This window comes from Salvia splendens, chromosome 6, assembly GCF_004379255.2.
Source record: "Salvia splendens isolate huo1 chromosome 6, SspV2, whole genome shotgun sequence".
NCBI lineage: Eukaryota > Viridiplantae > Streptophyta > Magnoliopsida > Lamiales > Lamiaceae > Salvia > Salvia splendens.
The window spans coordinates 25,899,647-25,917,331 of NC_056037.1; positions in this window are offsets into that span (position 1 = coordinate 25,899,647).

Genomic DNA, 17,685 nt, shown 5'->3' on the forward strand with positions numbered 1-17,685 from the left:
CTCAACCAATACTCATTAGGAGCAAGGCACTTGATCGAGTAGATTTCAAGAATCATCACGACTGGGAATAAGACTTGAGCAAGTCTAATTTTCAGAAAATAAATAAAAAAATAAACATGTTTTAGGAAAGAAATTTGGACGTATCTGGAAGGAGTTCTATTTTAATGATAAATCTTTAATTCTCGGAAGAGAATCTCCGACTAGTACTCCATAAAATCTCTTATTTTGTTTATTTTACTTTTGGGTCAGGAATTAGCTAAATAAGTTGAGGGAGGAAATGGATGAGTAAATTTGTCTTTAACCGGGAGGAGTAAAATGCGGAATTATTTAAGTTTAAAATTTTAACTGTCAAATTTGAAATTTGGCGCAGGAAGGCGAACAGGCGCTGATGTCATAAGCGACGGTTCCCTCTCCCCTCTTTTACTCCGATTTCCATGCACCTCCCTTCCATTCTCTCACATCCCTTCAGTTTCCACAACTTCTCCACTAAGAATCGGAAGTCCCCTCTTTCAATTCTCAGGCAAGACCACACTTAGTTATCAACGATGGACAGATCCTTTGGCTCCGACCGTTACCAGAAACCCGCATCCGGCCGACGAGTGCGATTGATTCCGGCGACCCCTCGTCAGGAACCATCCACACCCACATCTTCGTCATCATCAACAACCGACTCCACTCAACTCCTGGAAACTTCTTCAAAGGATTCACAATCAGAGAGTCCTAGGGGAATGATGAGAAGCGTTTGACCTACGGCGGAAATGCCCTACCCGTTCATCTACCAAGCCGCTGACATCAAGAATGAAGAATTCCCTCCGTCCGCACCAAATTATCTTGAAAGTCCATGTAAAGCTGATTGGACACTGAGACGAGCCCGACATCGTCGTCCTCACTCAGATTCAGCACAGACGACGAGAATAAAGCAGGAGAGGGTGGGACGTTTGAAGAAATCACTTCCGAAGTGATCATAGAGATGCGCAAAGTAGAAAAGCAAGAGGATGAGGAGGCAGCCAGACTTGATGTTTGGAGGAATCAATTGAAGAAAAGGGTGAACATTCTGGAGGAAACAAAGGCGGAACAAGACTCACTGTTTAAGAGCCAAGGGGAACAGCTAACCAAGGTCGTCGACCTGGTTGAGAGGGTGGTCTCCTGGATGGAGAAGGATTCCCAAACCTCCCACCAGCCCTCACCAGCAGCTTCAGTGGCAGGGCAGAATGAACCTCCACAGAATGTCCCTAATGCCGACCTTGCTGGAACATCCAAGAAGAGGAAATCAACGGCCAGCCATTCACCCTCTGTACCTCCCGCCACATCGGTCAAGATGGCCAAGTCAGCGAGGCGGTCTGGCTCCTGAGGAAGCCAAAAAAAGAACTACACTAGTCAAACCAAGTAAATTTTACTTTTAGTTTTAAGTTCTTCTCTGTTTGTGCTCTTGTCTATCCGGTATATATGTCTGCTTCTATGTTTTGTGTGATCTTCTCACACTTAGCCTATTGCTTGGTGTAAGTGTGAGGAGTTTGTTCGTAAATATGTTGTTCTTGTCTTTTCTTTGTCACCTTCACCCACTTAGTCGTTGCACAGTCTAAGTGTGAGAAGTTTTGAGTACATAGTATATTTGTATGTTTATGGTTCTTATGTGTACTTCTCCCACTTAGCCCAATGCTTTGTAAACATGCCTTGTTTCGAATATGTGTTTTTGCCGCCTTCTCCCACTTCTTGGTCTAAGTGTGAGAAGTCTGGTTCTCCCTATTCAAACACTGGCTAAGTGGGAGAAGTACACACAAGAACCAAAAACATACAAACTGAGATGAAGTGGGACCGTAGTCAGTTTTTGAAGCATGTTTGTTTAGTTGACCTTATGTGTTTTAGATATGAACTGGTATAATAAAGGCAAGATTCCCTTAATAAGAGTGATTGAAGAATGAATGCATGTTGATTTGTGAGATTCGCTTCTTTAATAAACCAAAATCTGTTTGGATGAAGTAAGAAGGATAGAAGTGCTGTAATCTAATTCTTCTGTGAAGCCATCTAAATGTGAGTTAAAAGCCAGAGTAGAACACTTTCTACCAAATTAGAAAAATAGAAAGGTCGCCATTGATGCTTAGAGGGAAATGACATAGGCTAGTGAGAACTAAAGGCAATTAGAACAGCCAGTTGAGCTTAAATTCTTTCGAATCAGATGAACCTACCTCACTGTAAAGGCATCCCCTAGTTACACCTTTTGAGCCTTGAATCTGATAACCTTTTTTTTATATACCCGGAGCCTCCATATCATGTGAACAAGGGGATAGGCTGGGGCAACTCACCATCCGGGGTAAAAGATAGGATGTGAAACTGGGGAGTAGAAAATATACAGGAAGAAAAAGGGCAGGAAACCTTGTAACCTGACCCAGAAAGAGAAGAATGTATAACCTGACCCACAAGAATGTCTAACCCGACCCACACAAAAATAAAATAAAAAAATAATAGAGAATAGAAGGGCATGAAATGTTGTAACCTGACCCTAAGAAAAGTTAGATAAATAAGGCCAAAATGGCCAAGGGTATCCCTAGGGTAAAAGTTTTAGATTATATAAAGGGAAATCGTCCTAATTTTGTCCCTAAGTTCTCGTGTCCTTCACATTTCTATATGCATTATGAACTTAGAACCCATAGGACCTTCATCTTCATACACTACAACTTTTGCCCCTTTACAACCTAGATAAAGACATTAAGGAGTTAGCTTCTGTCAAATATAACTCTAGCATCAATGGTATGACAAAATGAATGAGAGATTGGTCCTAACAATTCTTCTGAGGATTGAGTGACTGAGTGAATCCAACAGTTGGAAGATAGAAACTATCTTGACAAATGGACAAGCATGACTAGGTAGAAGAGATGAGGGAAAGGAATTTGAAACTGTAGACAATTGGATTGACCTTAAGCTTGTGGGGACGATTCCCAAGCAATATAAACTAGTTTTGTTTTTCCTTTTACATGGCAATGTGTTTAGTTAATGTGTTTTCATTTTCTAGATCTTTTATGTTGCGTTTGTTTTATGTTGTGTTCAATAAGAACCATGCTTTGAAACTTGCCTCTGTTCTTTTTCTTTTTTTATATATTTGAGGACAAGTATGAGTTAAGTGTGAGCAGTTTGATGAGGCTCGTTTCATGCATGTGTTTTGTGGTAAAACTGCACTCAAATCCATGAACTAACGTCTATTTTTGAGTCAGGTGTGTGTGAAATCTGCCATTTTCAGAATAAAGAACAAACCAGTTGGGCGGAAGCACGAAGCAAGAAATGAAGGCAGAAACTGCAGCATTGAGTGGATCAAGTCAGAAATCAAACGGAGCCAGTAGGAGTTCCACATAAAGATAGAGCGAGAGATCCCACTACAAAATGTGAAGGCCAGTAATGACAATTCAGAGATAACGGTACCCTAGGGATCAGAGTCCTATGCCTCTCTATATAAGGAAAGCCCAACATAATAGAAGGAGGTCCCAGCAAGTGGTGAAGGGGGTCTCACATTCATTCGAAGTTAGAATATCTTTTCGTTGCACACACACACTTGGTTATAGTTAGTCTAGTTTAATTTGCCCTTGATGGTAGTTTGCGTCACTGTTATCTTTCTGTTCTTGCTATTCCACTCCGAGAAAGGGTGATGAAACAATTTCCTGCTTTTGTAGTTCACTTTTAGATGTTATTGATAGTTATAATTTCATTTCCAGCTGATGTGTTATGTTTCATGCATGATAATTCTGACCTGTTTTTTATTTCTATTTCCCGATGCATATCCTAGCTCGAATGTTTTGTTTCATGTTGATTTGATCAAATCTGATGTTTTACGCCTGAGTTTCCTTGAGATGACTAGGTCTAGTAGCTACTGTTATATTTCTGCACGAGTATGGGTTAGTTTCTTGTTTACATAGTTGCAGTTTAGATCTCAGGAGTGGATTCAAGTCTATGAGTTGTTTTGATGTTTCGTCATCCGTAGCTTTTCAGATTTGTTCATTTCTCTGTTTTTCATGTTGATTCTGTGAAGAAGATGAAGTTGTTAAAAAGTTTTTACTTTATCATACACTTTGCAGGGGACTAACAGTCCCCCGTTTATTCTGTTTGTTCATTTATGGAAGGTTCAGTTAAGTTGATCAAGTAGACTAGTTAAGCTTTCGCGAGTTGATCAGTTTAGTTTTAATTTCTCAAGTCCAGTAGTTTAACTTAACCCACCCCTAGAAAGCGTGGCAGTAGCAATCCCCATTCCGTGTCTCGCAAGAAAATGTCAAACAAATCATCTCTATGGGGTCGATCCTTACTTTCCTAGTTAATAGTATTGTGGGTTAAGGTTTTGAAAACACGCTTCTGCACTCTTCTTTTTATCTTACTTAAGTAGGAGTAGGTCGAGTTGATTAGGCCAGATCTTTACAGGATCACTATCCTGTCCTCACAGGTAGAAGGGCACGCAATTGGCTAGCCGGATCAATTCGACTACCCAACTTGAGTAAGCCACAACGACAATAGAGAGAATCAGAAGAAGGGTAGACAGCAAGAGCGGACGTTCAATCCCAGACTGAGAGCAAAGGGAAGTTTTGATGCATTGCCACTCTTTGGCATGTAGAGGGCATTTTGGACTACAAGGAAGGTCCTTGATAGTGGATTCTACTGGCCGACGCTTAATAGAGACGCATACGAGTTCTGCAAAAACTGCAACCGTTGTCAACTGACCGGTGGGTTCTCTGTACGAGATGAAATGCCACATGTTCCAGTCATTGTTTAAGAGGTGCTCGATATCTGGGGCATGGACTTCATGAATCCTTTTCTCTCATCCTACGAGAACTCATATATTCTGGTAGCAGTTGATTACGTCTCTAAGTGGATCGAGGCCAAGGCCACAGGCACATATGAAGCAAGAGAGGTTATTAAGTTTTTGAGGAGCAATATATTCAGCCGATTCGGAGTACCAAGAGCGATCATATATGATCAAGGAACCCACTTTTGTAATCGCACCATCAAAGCATTGATGAAGAGGTATGGGGTTCATCACAGACTATCTAGCCCCTACCACCCGCAGAGCAACGGTCATGCTAAATTTTCTAACCGAGAGATAAAGAGTATCCTAGAAAAAAAGTCAACCATTCTAGGAAGGACTGGAGCGCAAGGTTGGAAGATGCTCTGTGGGCTTACAGGACAGCCTACAAAACGCCGATAGGAATGTCCCCTTACCGCATCATTTTCGGGAAGATGTGTCATTTACCAGTAGAGATTGAACACCGAGCGTACTGGGCAGTGCAGCAAGTTAACATGGATGCTAGAGCCTATAAGGAGGAAAGGAAGATGCAGCTACAGGAGTTGGAGGAACTCAGATTAGAGTCGTTTGATTCAGCCATGTGGTATAAGGAAAAGACTAAACTGTAGCACAACAAAAATCTGAGGACCAAAGATCTCTAAGTTGGCCAGAAAGTACTACTTTTCCAGTCACGATTGAAGCTAATGTCTGGAAAGCTCAAATCAAAATGGAAGGGACCAAACATCATAACTGCCCTTCATTCTAATGGAGCAGTGGAAATTTCAGAGAGTAACCCTAACTCTAAACCCTTCATCATAAATGGACATAGACTGAAGATATTTAGGGACAACACAGAGGTATGTGTAGTGGAAGAAATTCCACTACACACACCTTGATGTCGCCTAATGATCAGTAGGACAAGAATTTGAAATCCCACCCGGTCAGTTTTTTTAGGATAAGAATTTGCATGTGCTGACCAGGTAGAATTTCAAATTGCCTAAGGTAGAAGTGTAAATACTGTAATTATTAAGTGGTCTAAATTTTAATGTTAAAGCAAGTGACCAAATTTGAAAATTCAAAAATATTTTTCATAACTTAAATTATATTTGGAGTACGTACTGGCCGAGGCAGTTTCCAAATTGATGCAATTCCGAAAATATATTTAAGTGACCCTATTATTTTGTTTCCATACTTAGTTAATTAAGGGGGAAAGTTTGAATCATGGAAATTTGAATATAAGGAAGTTTGAATTGGGTGTCCTTTGGTGCAGCTTTGCAGGTGTAGACTGCGACTGGGAGGGCGCGTGAGGCAGTGAGGTGACAGGCTCCATCCAATCAGCGGCGAGGATCATCAACCGCCTTCCAGCGTCGCGACCTGGACACCGCCTACCACCATTTGAAATCCTGAACTGCCTCCACCACTATCTAACCCCCCAACCTCCTATTCCCTTCACCTTTACAAACCCTTACCTGTATTATCTCCCCTAATATACGGCCCCCATCGCCGATTATAGAATTTCTAGAAAACTGCACCCAACCTACCACCGGAAAAAATCAAAACCAACCACCAATTCTAGCCATGGGAAAAAAGAAACCAACCTAGAAACAGGCATCGACGAAACCCCCGTCGCTCTTCAGAGAAGAACAGCCGGAAGTCCAACCATCGGCGGAATCACTGCCGACAGTTCCACAACCACCACCGAAGACGTGGAACCCTCAGGTGGCTCAGATGGTTTCTATAGACGTTCTGACGGCTTATCTTAAACAGCAAAACCCTAACATTGATTGGGGCACAGCGTTGGCAGGCTTGAGTCAACTCGGAAGCGGAGCACCGGTGATGCCTACCCCTACTCCTGAAATTCCACCCACTATAATTACTCTAACCACCGTCCCTACTTCATCAACCCCTGCACCCGACGAACCTTCTCCAAAGGAAACCGCACCTTCGGAAACATCAAACCCCCCCCAAAACAACCCCAAATTGAACTACTGGATGTTAGCCCCCTCTCCGCCTACCATGATCCCGGAGCTGAGGATGAAGTGAGCACAGACGAAGAAAGGGCAACTGAGGAGGAAAAGGTAGCGCAGGAGAAAGAGAGCGAAAGAGGGGGGAGAAAACGGAGGAGACGCCTATTGTGGAACCCGTGACTGAGGGGGAGAGGAGTGAAGAGGTGGATCTGAATGAAACGGCCAGGAAGCAAGGCCTAATGACTAATGACGAATTCCAGTTGATTCTAGAAGGAGTAACCGGGAGAAAGGAGGATACTACCGAGATGGTTCTGGACCTCGCATCGAAGGCAGTAGGAGACAGCAATATATCTGAACCAGAAAGAGAACCAGAGGACGTAGCCCCCTAGTCAGTAGTAGGGGTGGGCGATGAACAACTGAGGAGCCAAAGTCTGTAGCACCCCCATTGATCAAACCAAAAGTCATCAAGAGGAAATTGGTATTGAAGGATGACCTGAAGATGGAAACACAGAAGCCCAAGCGCATTTCGCAAAGGTACTTAGGGCGAGAGATGACCAGGAAGGCAGGAGGAGCCAGCACTACGTCTGATAGAGGACTACTCCTACAAAACCTGAGGAGGAATCCCTGTCAGCTGCCAATCAGGAGGACACCTCAACGGCAATAGAAGTGGTAACTCCTACCCCAACTTACCGGGAGGCGGGAACTCCTACACAACAAAGGGAGGAGACTGCCGAGATGGCTAAGGGTCTGGACCTTGCATCAACGGCAGTAGAAGAGAGTACACCAGCGGAGGAGGAGCCTATCATAGCTGTGGTGACCAAGCCTACCGCTCAGGAGAAGCCTTCGGAGTCGACCGAGAAGACCTAGTGGACGAAGAAGAGGAGGAGAGATACCTCCAGGAAAGGAAGAGAAAGGGGAAGGCCCCTCTTAAAGCAAAACAAAGCAGCAAGAGACCTCGCACAGCCAACACCGGAGTAGTGATCAGAGAGCCTAAGAGGAGGGATCCACCACGTCGATGAGAGGCTAGCGACAGCTAATACACCTCGAGTGAAGAGCCAGGTTCAGAGAGCGACGTGTCGCTGGAAGATGAGGAGATCCAAGAGCAGCAGCTACTGGAGAACCACCTTGAGTTAGTTCATCCTTCGGTGGCAGGTCAATCTCGATGATGACCTGATGGAGTATATGAAGCATTTTAACACCAAAAAGCTTCAGGACGCCTTCGATGATAAGGACGACGGTAGCAAGCAAGTTAAAAGCGGCAAGGTACTCCACTTTCCCTCCCTCGATGAGTTGGCTTCTAGTGAACCCTTTCTATCATACATACGTGCGTTGGGATTCGATTGGCTATTAGAAAATGGAGACCCTAATATACCCATTAGGTTGGCGAAGGAGTTTACCACCACCTTCAGGTTCCAAGTCACTACTGACCTGGATGAGGTGTCGATAACCTTCAGGCTGTTTTGGAGGGAAGTGAGCATGCGCTTGATAGAGTGGACAATTAGGCTTGGTATGTGCAGCCTAGAAGACACCATAGGTCCTGAATGGAGGAGAAGGGAGAGAGGGATCCCTCGGAGACATGTGGAATTCAATCCCCAGGAGGCGTGGGAGGAGTTAACTCATCCAGCTGTTGGGCAGTTTGCTTCTACCATATCCCGCTCCATCCATTTCAACAACCCTATCTTGCGCCTTGTCCAACTCTACTTAGATTACAACCTGCTAGGACAGACAAACTCTGTTGTCCAAACCTCTATGACTGAATTGTACCTTCTATGGTGCGCTAGACGTGGAAGAATGGTGCATCTTGGGTTCTGGACCGCCTATCAATGCCATTTGATCGCCACTCATCCTGCGAGAAATCTATCCCTCTGCCATATCTTAGGGGCCTTCGTTAGAAACAACATAGCCACGGTGGAGATGGAGAATTTGTCCCCCATGTTCATGGTGGACCCTCCTGGTCTATTTGATACCATCTTCTTCAGCCGCACAAACACAGTGTATATTAGGGAAGACATCCCGCGTTTTTACGCCATGGCTAAAGCCGCAATCCCTGCGGGAAGAGTACTGGCTGGCCAGGGAGTTCAGGCCAAAGAAAAGAGGCAGGAGAACCTAGAGAGGGCTGCGGCGGAATTGGCAGTTGAAAACAAAGAGGCGCAGGCGGAGTTGGCACGTCTAACAGATGTGATGGAAAACATATTCAAGGAACTGGCAAGGAGAGTACAAGGAGCAGCGAGGCCGAGACGAGTGGCCAAGTTGGCAGAAGAAATGAACCAGGTGAATCGGTTGAGAACGAGGATGAAGATGAAGAGTCTGATGACGACAGAAGTGAACAATTGGACGACGTACCAGTACAAATACCTGCACCAAGCTCTACTCCGAGGAGGAGTAGGAGAAACAAATGACCAACCACCTTACTGGCCAGTTAGTTTTCTTTTTATTTTTTCCGTCTTCTTTTATTTTTCTGTCTAGGTAGAATAAATTGTGTATATATGTGCTTTTTTTGGTTTTGTGGCGCAAACTCCAATTCTCAACACTTAGCCTATTAATAGTCTAAGTGTGAGGAGAAAGAGTTTGCAAATTTGGCGCAAGTTTATCTGTATATGTTTTGTTATTTGTTTCTTGTTTTTCGTCTAATACTCTCCCACTTAGCCTATTGCGTAGTCTAAGTGTGAGAAGTTTTTAGACGTAGCATGTTTTATCCCTATTTTGTTGTTTTTGTCTATGTGTTTGTCATACTAGCCATCCCATCTTTCCACTTCACAGCCCATACCTGAGGACATGTACTAGTGAAGTGGGAGGGGGGGAGATAATAGCCAGTACGACATATATATATGTGTTAGTTTTATGTGTTATATATGTGTTAGTTTTTTTTAGGATTTTGTTCTAGGTCCTTTTTGGGATAGTTTTTTTTAGGATATGTGTTTAATGAACGGGCTTAAAACTCAACAGTTTCAATCTGACGGTGAGGGGAATTGAGGGAAATAAAGCATACTAAACAATGGAAACCCTCCCAGTAGATCCTAGTCAGTATAGAGGATGCAAGTATGAGAGAAAAGCCCAACCTTAGAACCAAACACGAAAGCCCTCTTAAATGGTGAGTCAAAGGCCTAAATTGGAACCACTTTCCACTAAACACAGAATAAAAGAAGAGTGGCTGCCACAAGATGTCTAGGGTAAGGTGACTTCGTGTAACAAAATCCTAAGGGCATTAGGAAACCCCCAACCCGCCCATCCATATATAAAAAAAATCCTTCCCTTAGAACCCCTTTTCTAACCCCTCTTTTAACCCCTATATAACCAACCCACTACTCACTAGGACTATGTGTACGGAAAGCATGAGGCAGGGAGGGAACTGACCAAGAAGGCGAACTAAAAAGTCTACTGGAAAAGAAAGGCAAGAAGAAAAGAGAAAACGAACCAAGTGAAACACTTGGTTCCCAAAAAGAGACAAAGAAAAAAGGAAAAAATGGCCAGAAGGACATCTGACCTAAAAAAAAGAGAAGAAGAAGAAGAATGAACAAGAAAATCAAATAAGTGGCAAAGCCACCAAGAAGCCTACTGACTAGTTGAAGAAATCTAATCAAAGAAGATCAAGCCAAGAAGGTCACCCAGCCGAGCTCCCAAGTATACACAGCTCCCCCGCATCAGAATAAAGTAGTTTAGTTTTTAACCTTAGAGCCTTAGGAACATCCATCACAAACGTTACAAGCCCGCGACCCCGTTACAAACCTTTAAAGACCCTTAGGAGCTACTCGTGAGATCTAAGTCCGAAGCATCTATGGTCCAGCGTGTTGAGAGAAGCAGACCTAACATCCCTGGTGAGGAATGAGTAACTGAGTGAATCTAGAGTTTGGCCGAGAGTTTAGGTAATCTTGACGAGCGGATATACTGGCTAGGAAGGAAAAGGGGGGCGGCAGAAGTTCAAGGCTGCTTAAATCCGGATTGTACTCGATCCCGAGGGATGAATGGTTGAAAATATAGTCTGTTTAATGTGTTTTAATATGTTTTTTTCTCTGTGTGTTTTTCTCGTAAATGTTTTTCTTTTTCTTTTTCCGTATTTTCTTTGCATTTGCGAATGCAGTTTTAGGTTGTTCAAGTCTTCTTATTTTTAGTTTTTTTTAGGTTAGGGTCAGTTAAGGGAGTAACCAGGCTAGAATCCGACTTATTATTTTTTGGTTTGTTCCTCCACACTTGAGGACAAGCATGAGTTAAGTGTGAGCAGTTTGATATGTCGTATTCTAGGCCTTGGTTACTGGTCAGTATGATGAGCTTAACATGCATATTCTGCAAGGAAAGTTGCGTAAGTGTGCAGGAAATGGTACAAGTTAGCAGGAAAGGAATCGGAGGTTTCAAGTGATAAAGGACGCCAGAAGGGTGCAATACTGACCAGGATGCATGCCCAAAGGCTCGAGATGGAAAGCAGATGACTGCTAGTAGACATCCAACTATTTAACAGGGGGAAAAAGCGACTAATTACAAAGAAGAACAACCCTAATCCCAGGGCAAGCCTCCCTATAAATAGAAGGTCACATGAAGAATGAATGAGACTACTCCTTTTTAGAAGGCACACTTAGAAACCGCTCTCGGAAATCTTAGTTCCGAAGTGGAGGCTAGCACCACACCTTTCGTTCCTCGCAACCAGTCAGAATCACCTGAAGATATCGGAGTTCCACCGCGACCATTCACCGTCAACTCCACCAGCCATAGTAGTCGCCAAAATAGTGTTTCATCGCCTGGAGTGGCAAAACAATCTTTACATGTTTTCTTAGTTTAACTTTATATTTCGTTTTATCTCGTTGTATCTACCATTGGAACTTAAATCTCTTAATATTTTTGAAGTATTATGTTGAGATCCAAACGCTATGTTATGGAAGTTGGTTCTATTTCATCTTTTCGTTGAAATAGTGTTTCATTCTGCCTAGATTAGTTAGATCCAGTTGTTTTCATGAGTTTTCAAAGTGTTGAAGCATGAATTTGTATGAATAGACTAGATCTGAGTTTGCTAGTTAGGATTCTAAGTGTTCAATCGTTCGATCCGAAGTTTAATGCATGAGATCCGAGTTTACGTGACTGTCGCCACCTTGCATGTTAGTCATTATGTGTAATCTGGGATTATCGGTTGTTAATCTTCGAGTTTTAGCATTGTAATTATGGATCTTGATTTGGGAAATTGTTGATCTGAGTTGTTATCGATGGAATCTGTGTTTATCTGATTTTTGTGCATACTTGTTGGAGAAGAAAACATCCACATCCAATTTGTGGACCACTTTTACTTTTCAGTTGTTTTTACCTTTGTCCTTCACCTTTTGTCAAACTTTTGGCGGATCTGGCAGTTCGTCAGCCAGTTCGGTCGGAGATCCGTTTTGTCTCTGTCTACCTATTTTTAGCAACTTCTACTTTTCACATGCACTAGAGTCGTACCAACCCACCCTTCATGTGCCCAACCTGATCCCGATATGAGAACTTCTTACCAGTCTGTAGAGTATAGGTCCACCCTTTAGTTTGCGTCTAGATAGAACCTCAACCCAAGCGGGTAGCTAACCAAACCCCTTCCAGATTATCACCACAATCACAAGAAGCAAACATCCATCTCTGTGGGATTCGACCCTTGCTCTCACTATACTAGCCAATACATGTGGGCTGAGGAAATTGATGATACCAGATTTTTAGTTCGTCGTGCCAACGACACAACTAGATTGGGAATCACCCTCCTGACCAGTTGATTACACGAGCCTGCACAAAACCTGCTCTTTCACTCAGCCTGTTTCGTATGCCCATAAAGGTGGCCAATGGCATTATTCAATTGCAAAAAAGATTCTTTTGTGGTAAGAAAGAAGGAGAAAAGTTGGGTAGTCTCATTTCATGGGAGACTATTTAAAAGCCAAGGAGCCAAGGAGGCTTGGGAGTAGGCGATATCCTAATTAAGAACACTTTGGAAAGAAATTGTTGAATCTAATCATGATACCACACACCTTGAGGATTTTCAAAAAATGAATAACAAGAACCGCTCATGTGTGTGGGGGCAGATCACAGACTTTAAAAGATTTAATAAGGAAGTACAAGAAGTGGCTACGAAAGGCATTTAGATGAAGATTCAACCGAAGGTTTTGGTTTGATCATTGGGCAGGGGTGACCAGTATTTGATTTAGCTTTCCCAGGTTATTCACGCTTTCTGCACAGAAACAAGATCTTATTCGAGAAATGAGAACATGGGTGAATGGGGAGTGGAGATGGGCCTTCCAATGGAGGCGAAATCTTTTTGCGTGGGAAGAAGAATCCTTTAGAGACCTCATCAACGTCATGAATCTTACAAAACTTTCTGAAAACATGAATGACAGGAGGGTGTGGTTGAGTGACTTATCAAATTCCTTCTCGGTGTTTGACTTTAGTTTGCAGGTTAACAAGATCATGGAGGACGAGAGCTCACCACAAGTACTAGGGGGGCTCGCATGGAGGAATATTGTTCCACCTAGAGCACAACTTCAAGTGTGGTTTTGTCACGACCGCCCCCCTAGGGTTAATAAAAGCGGGCGATCGCGACTTAAAGGGGTTTAAATGAACGGGCTTAGAAGGCTAGGGTTTCAATAAAAGTTTGACCAAAAATTTAAGTCTAATAATTAAACGACCAATGATATCTATATTAAAATAAATGAAAAGACCAAAGGTTTGACATTAATAAAAAGGGTAACGAGTTCTCAACATTTAATCGAAAAGATCCATAGTTAAGTAAAAATGTACGTAAGGGAAAATATCACAGCGGAAGCATCCAAGAGAAGAGTGAAGTCATGTGTGAAGACACAACGACACTCGAAGTTTCAAAACAACCATATTATTATTTCTGCTCAACACCACCAACCGCTCGTCGCTGCTCAACCTGCACATAGAGAAAACATATGCAGGGCTGAGTACTATAAAAATAATACTCAGTGGCTCATGCCCGAAAACATTTTAAATGAAAGTATATGTTATCATGCCCTACGTAAGTAACCATCGGGGTTTTACTTTGGAAAGACCCGAGGCACCAAAATGTTTTCCATTGTTCAAAATAGTGACTGCGCAGTCATTTTTCCCCATCGTCGTCAATATCTGCCAATACATGACAAGGAATGCGGCCGCAATCCAGGTCACTAGACCGGCCAACCCGTACGCTAGCACACAGTCTACCATAGGTGTACACTAATCCAAGTAGGGTTTGCGGCCCTACGATGACCCGAATTCGATTTATATAACAGTGGCAACAGCCACTTCAGATAGGCACGTTAAAACAAATCACGGCATGATAATCGCTTAAAACCACCCTTATAGCTCCACAGTCATACGTAAAAGAGTTTTTAGTAAAAGAGAACCCACACATAGTGTAGGGTAGAAAAGTAGCCCACCTCGACCGTTTTGGTTTCAACTACTGCCTTTCCTTTGTTATCACGCTTTGAGCACGAGTTATCACCTTTAGATAATATATATATAACTTATCAGTCACAACCATTGACTTAATATTATGCATGTCCCTATCGTTTTCCCTTTTCCCATCATTGAACATCACTTCACGTCATCACATATATCAATCATGTAATTCACTTATAGTAACATAGTGTTTTTGTAAAGATAGAAGTCTGGCAGCACTGCGCAACCATTTTATAAAATTTACTAAAAATGCACCCGACTTCCGTTGGGGCTAAAATTTTACCACAAGGCAGTATACTAATCAAATAATTTCCAGTTAAAAATTTATATCAAAATAACCATTTTAGGTCGGTCAAATCGAAAACGTAACCTACTGGTCGAGAAAACACTTTCTGCCAGAATGCGCAGTAAACTTTAAAAATTCACCAAAAATTCATATTTCGTCCAAATGAGTTGAAATTCACACACAACACAGAAAACATCATGAAGTTTACGCAGAAAAAAGAATCGGTCAAATCGGAGTTCATTTGGTCGGTCAAAAACGAGTCGGAACTTACTGTTCGGAATCACAGTTCCTCATGCTTTTAGAAATTCGAATTAGGGTTTACCCCCACTTATTCAAAATCAACCTTTTTATGGTTTTAACACACAAACATGCTCAAAAGAGTCCTTACACTCATGCTTTCATAACATCACATATCATTCGCCATTAATTCATTAAATCATCAAACAACGCATTCAAAACGCAATCATATACACAATCACAAATTCCCACCGATTAAAACCCTTAGATTTGAAATCCTACACCCACTAGATGCATGAGGGAACAAAAGAAGAGTTGGGATGGAGAGGAATGAAGAATAGAGTCCGATCTTTACCTCTCTTGGATGAAACAAACAGTAGGAACGAATAAAAGTCTTGATTCTTCAATAATCTCTTGGAAATTTGAAAGGATCTTGAGTAGAGTGGAAGAACAAGTGTGGGAGAGTGGAGAAGAGAGAATGGCGTGAGATTGAGAGAGAGAGGCGTGTGAATGAGAGGCTAGGTTTAGGAGTCTTTTATTTATAGGCTTAAAGAATATCCCACAATTAATTAGAGAATATTTGGAGAATAAATCAAATTAAAGATGAGAGATTTGATGTAGGGGAAATTGGCGTTAATTTGAGGGAGAATAAGGGAGAATATTTCGAAAATCATGGTTATTTAATTAGCCATGATTTAATTTGGTATTTTCACGGAGCAGAATAAAATAATTACGGAGCAGGAAAATAAATAAAATCCTCCCACATAAAATAAGGTAGTATGCGTGTGAAATATATTCCCCCACAAGGAATAATTTTCAAATTTTTAATAAAATAAGATAAGGCAAGATTTGCTAGGATATTCCAATTAAAACATGGAAAGAAATAATTGAGGGATCAAAATAAAGAATGAATAATTTCTTCTCCCACAAGCTAGGAGATTTCGAAATCTCCTTAAAAATAATAGTGGGGGGCGATTTTTCCTCAAGAAGGAAATAGGGTAATTAGGCTTTGGATTTAATTGGATAATTATCCCAAGCAAATAATTAAATCCAAGAAAATAGAATTCCTCTCCTTAAAATAATAGTGGTCGAAATTTCCACAATAAAGAGGCAAGGGAGTTATTTATGATACTAATTAAATCTCACTCCCCAAAGATAATATAATCCACCGCAATATATTTCATTCCCCATCAATTAATTAAAGCCACGTCATAAAATCAACGGTTTTGACTTGGTCAAAACAAACTAGGTCACCAAAGTATACACATAATAAATCGTCATTTAATTGCGGCAATCAAAGCAATAAATACAACGTCTTAGGGTTCAAAAATTAGGGTTCGAAAAGCGGGGTGTTACAGGTTTCTTCTTCAAGGAAAAATCAACACAAAAGAGAAGCTTTTCAGGCTTAAAGTAGCTAGAATTGAGGATAATCAATGTACTTTATGCAAAGAAGAGACTGAAACAGTTGAACACTTGTTTTTTTGCTGCACACCTTCGAGCGACCTTTGGTATCACTGCTGCAAATGTTGGGATATATCTTTTTGTCTTCCCAAAGATATAAAGATCATTTTTCTGCTTTCTAGGTGGGTACTCCGTTCAAAAGATTTGATAAGCATTTGTGGACCGCCATGTTTTATGTCGTTGTGTGGACAATTTGAGATATTAGAAACAAAATGGCATTCCAAGATTTTAAACCAAACTGGGAGTTTGAGAAGAAGCGACTGGCGCCTTGGAACTTGGGTGAAAGGTTGATGCCCGAACTTTCCCTTTGCACCGAGGCTGCTAGTGGATGAGTTGAAAGTTGTCAGAGGCTGGGCATGAACAAGAGCTTCACGAAGAGGTAGGTTATGCTGACTTTTAGTTGAACTCTGGGATCTTGTTATTTTTACCTTCTCTTGTGGGTTTTGGCTTGATGAGGGGATGGTTGGTCTGTTACTTTGATGGGGCTGCTTTTTTAGGTTGTTTTTTTGCTTGTTTTGGATCCCTTTTTCTAAGTGGTAGGGGTTTCATTTTTTTTGTTGGTGGCTTTGCCTTTTGGCTGGCCTTTTTGTAGCTCGTCGTTTTGTGGCTTGAGTGTTTGCTTATCATAAAAAAAAAGAGAGAAATAGACTAAAAAGTGATTTAAGTATTGTTAGTGGGAAAATAGAGATAGATTAAAGTACCAAAAAGTATCGCTCTTGCCGTATCGAAAATAGAATGATGTGTAGGATTAGTATTTGTTTAAAACTTTCTATATCTGGTCTAATTTTGGTGGACACCTCAAAATGGTAAAATTAATCTATTTTTTGTGGACGGATGTAGTACTATTATATTCTGTCAGTTAGGATAACTGAAGGAAAATTTTACACTAATATAAATAATATTATAAATTATAAATTTTGCTCCATCCGTCTATGAAAGATAGTCTTATTTTGTCATTTTGTAGTGTCCACAAAAAATAATCCAATTCTTAAAAATAAAAAATTTCTCTCTCACACTTTACCTACTTTTCTCTTTTCTTTCGTACTTTCTCACTCTCTTACTTCACTCACTTTTTTTTTTCTTTTTCTTATACTTCTACAATTTTTCATTAAAACCAGCAATGTCCATAAAGGAGACTACTTTTTACCGACAGAAGAGTTATGTTAAATGGTAATATTAAAAATTTGTTGAAGAGCAAATGGTAATATTAAAAATGTACTTCTCCCTTTTCACCCTAAGTGAAGAGCATTTCCTATTCAGCACAAGATTTTATACGTTTTAATTTTATGAATGGAGTATGTTAATTAGAGTAAAACGTATCTCATTTGTATACTAACACATTATTAGATATAATACTCTTATCCCATAAAAAATGTACACTTTTCATTTCCTTTCGTCCAATAAAAATATAGACATTTTCATTTATGGAAAGTTATCCCCAACTCATTACCCACATACATCAGTTTATTTACAACTTATACAACTATGGTCCACCATTGCGTATACATTGTCTATAATTTTTCTCCAAGATATTAGGCCATAATTGTGTTATCACATAAATGGTACACAAAAAAAAA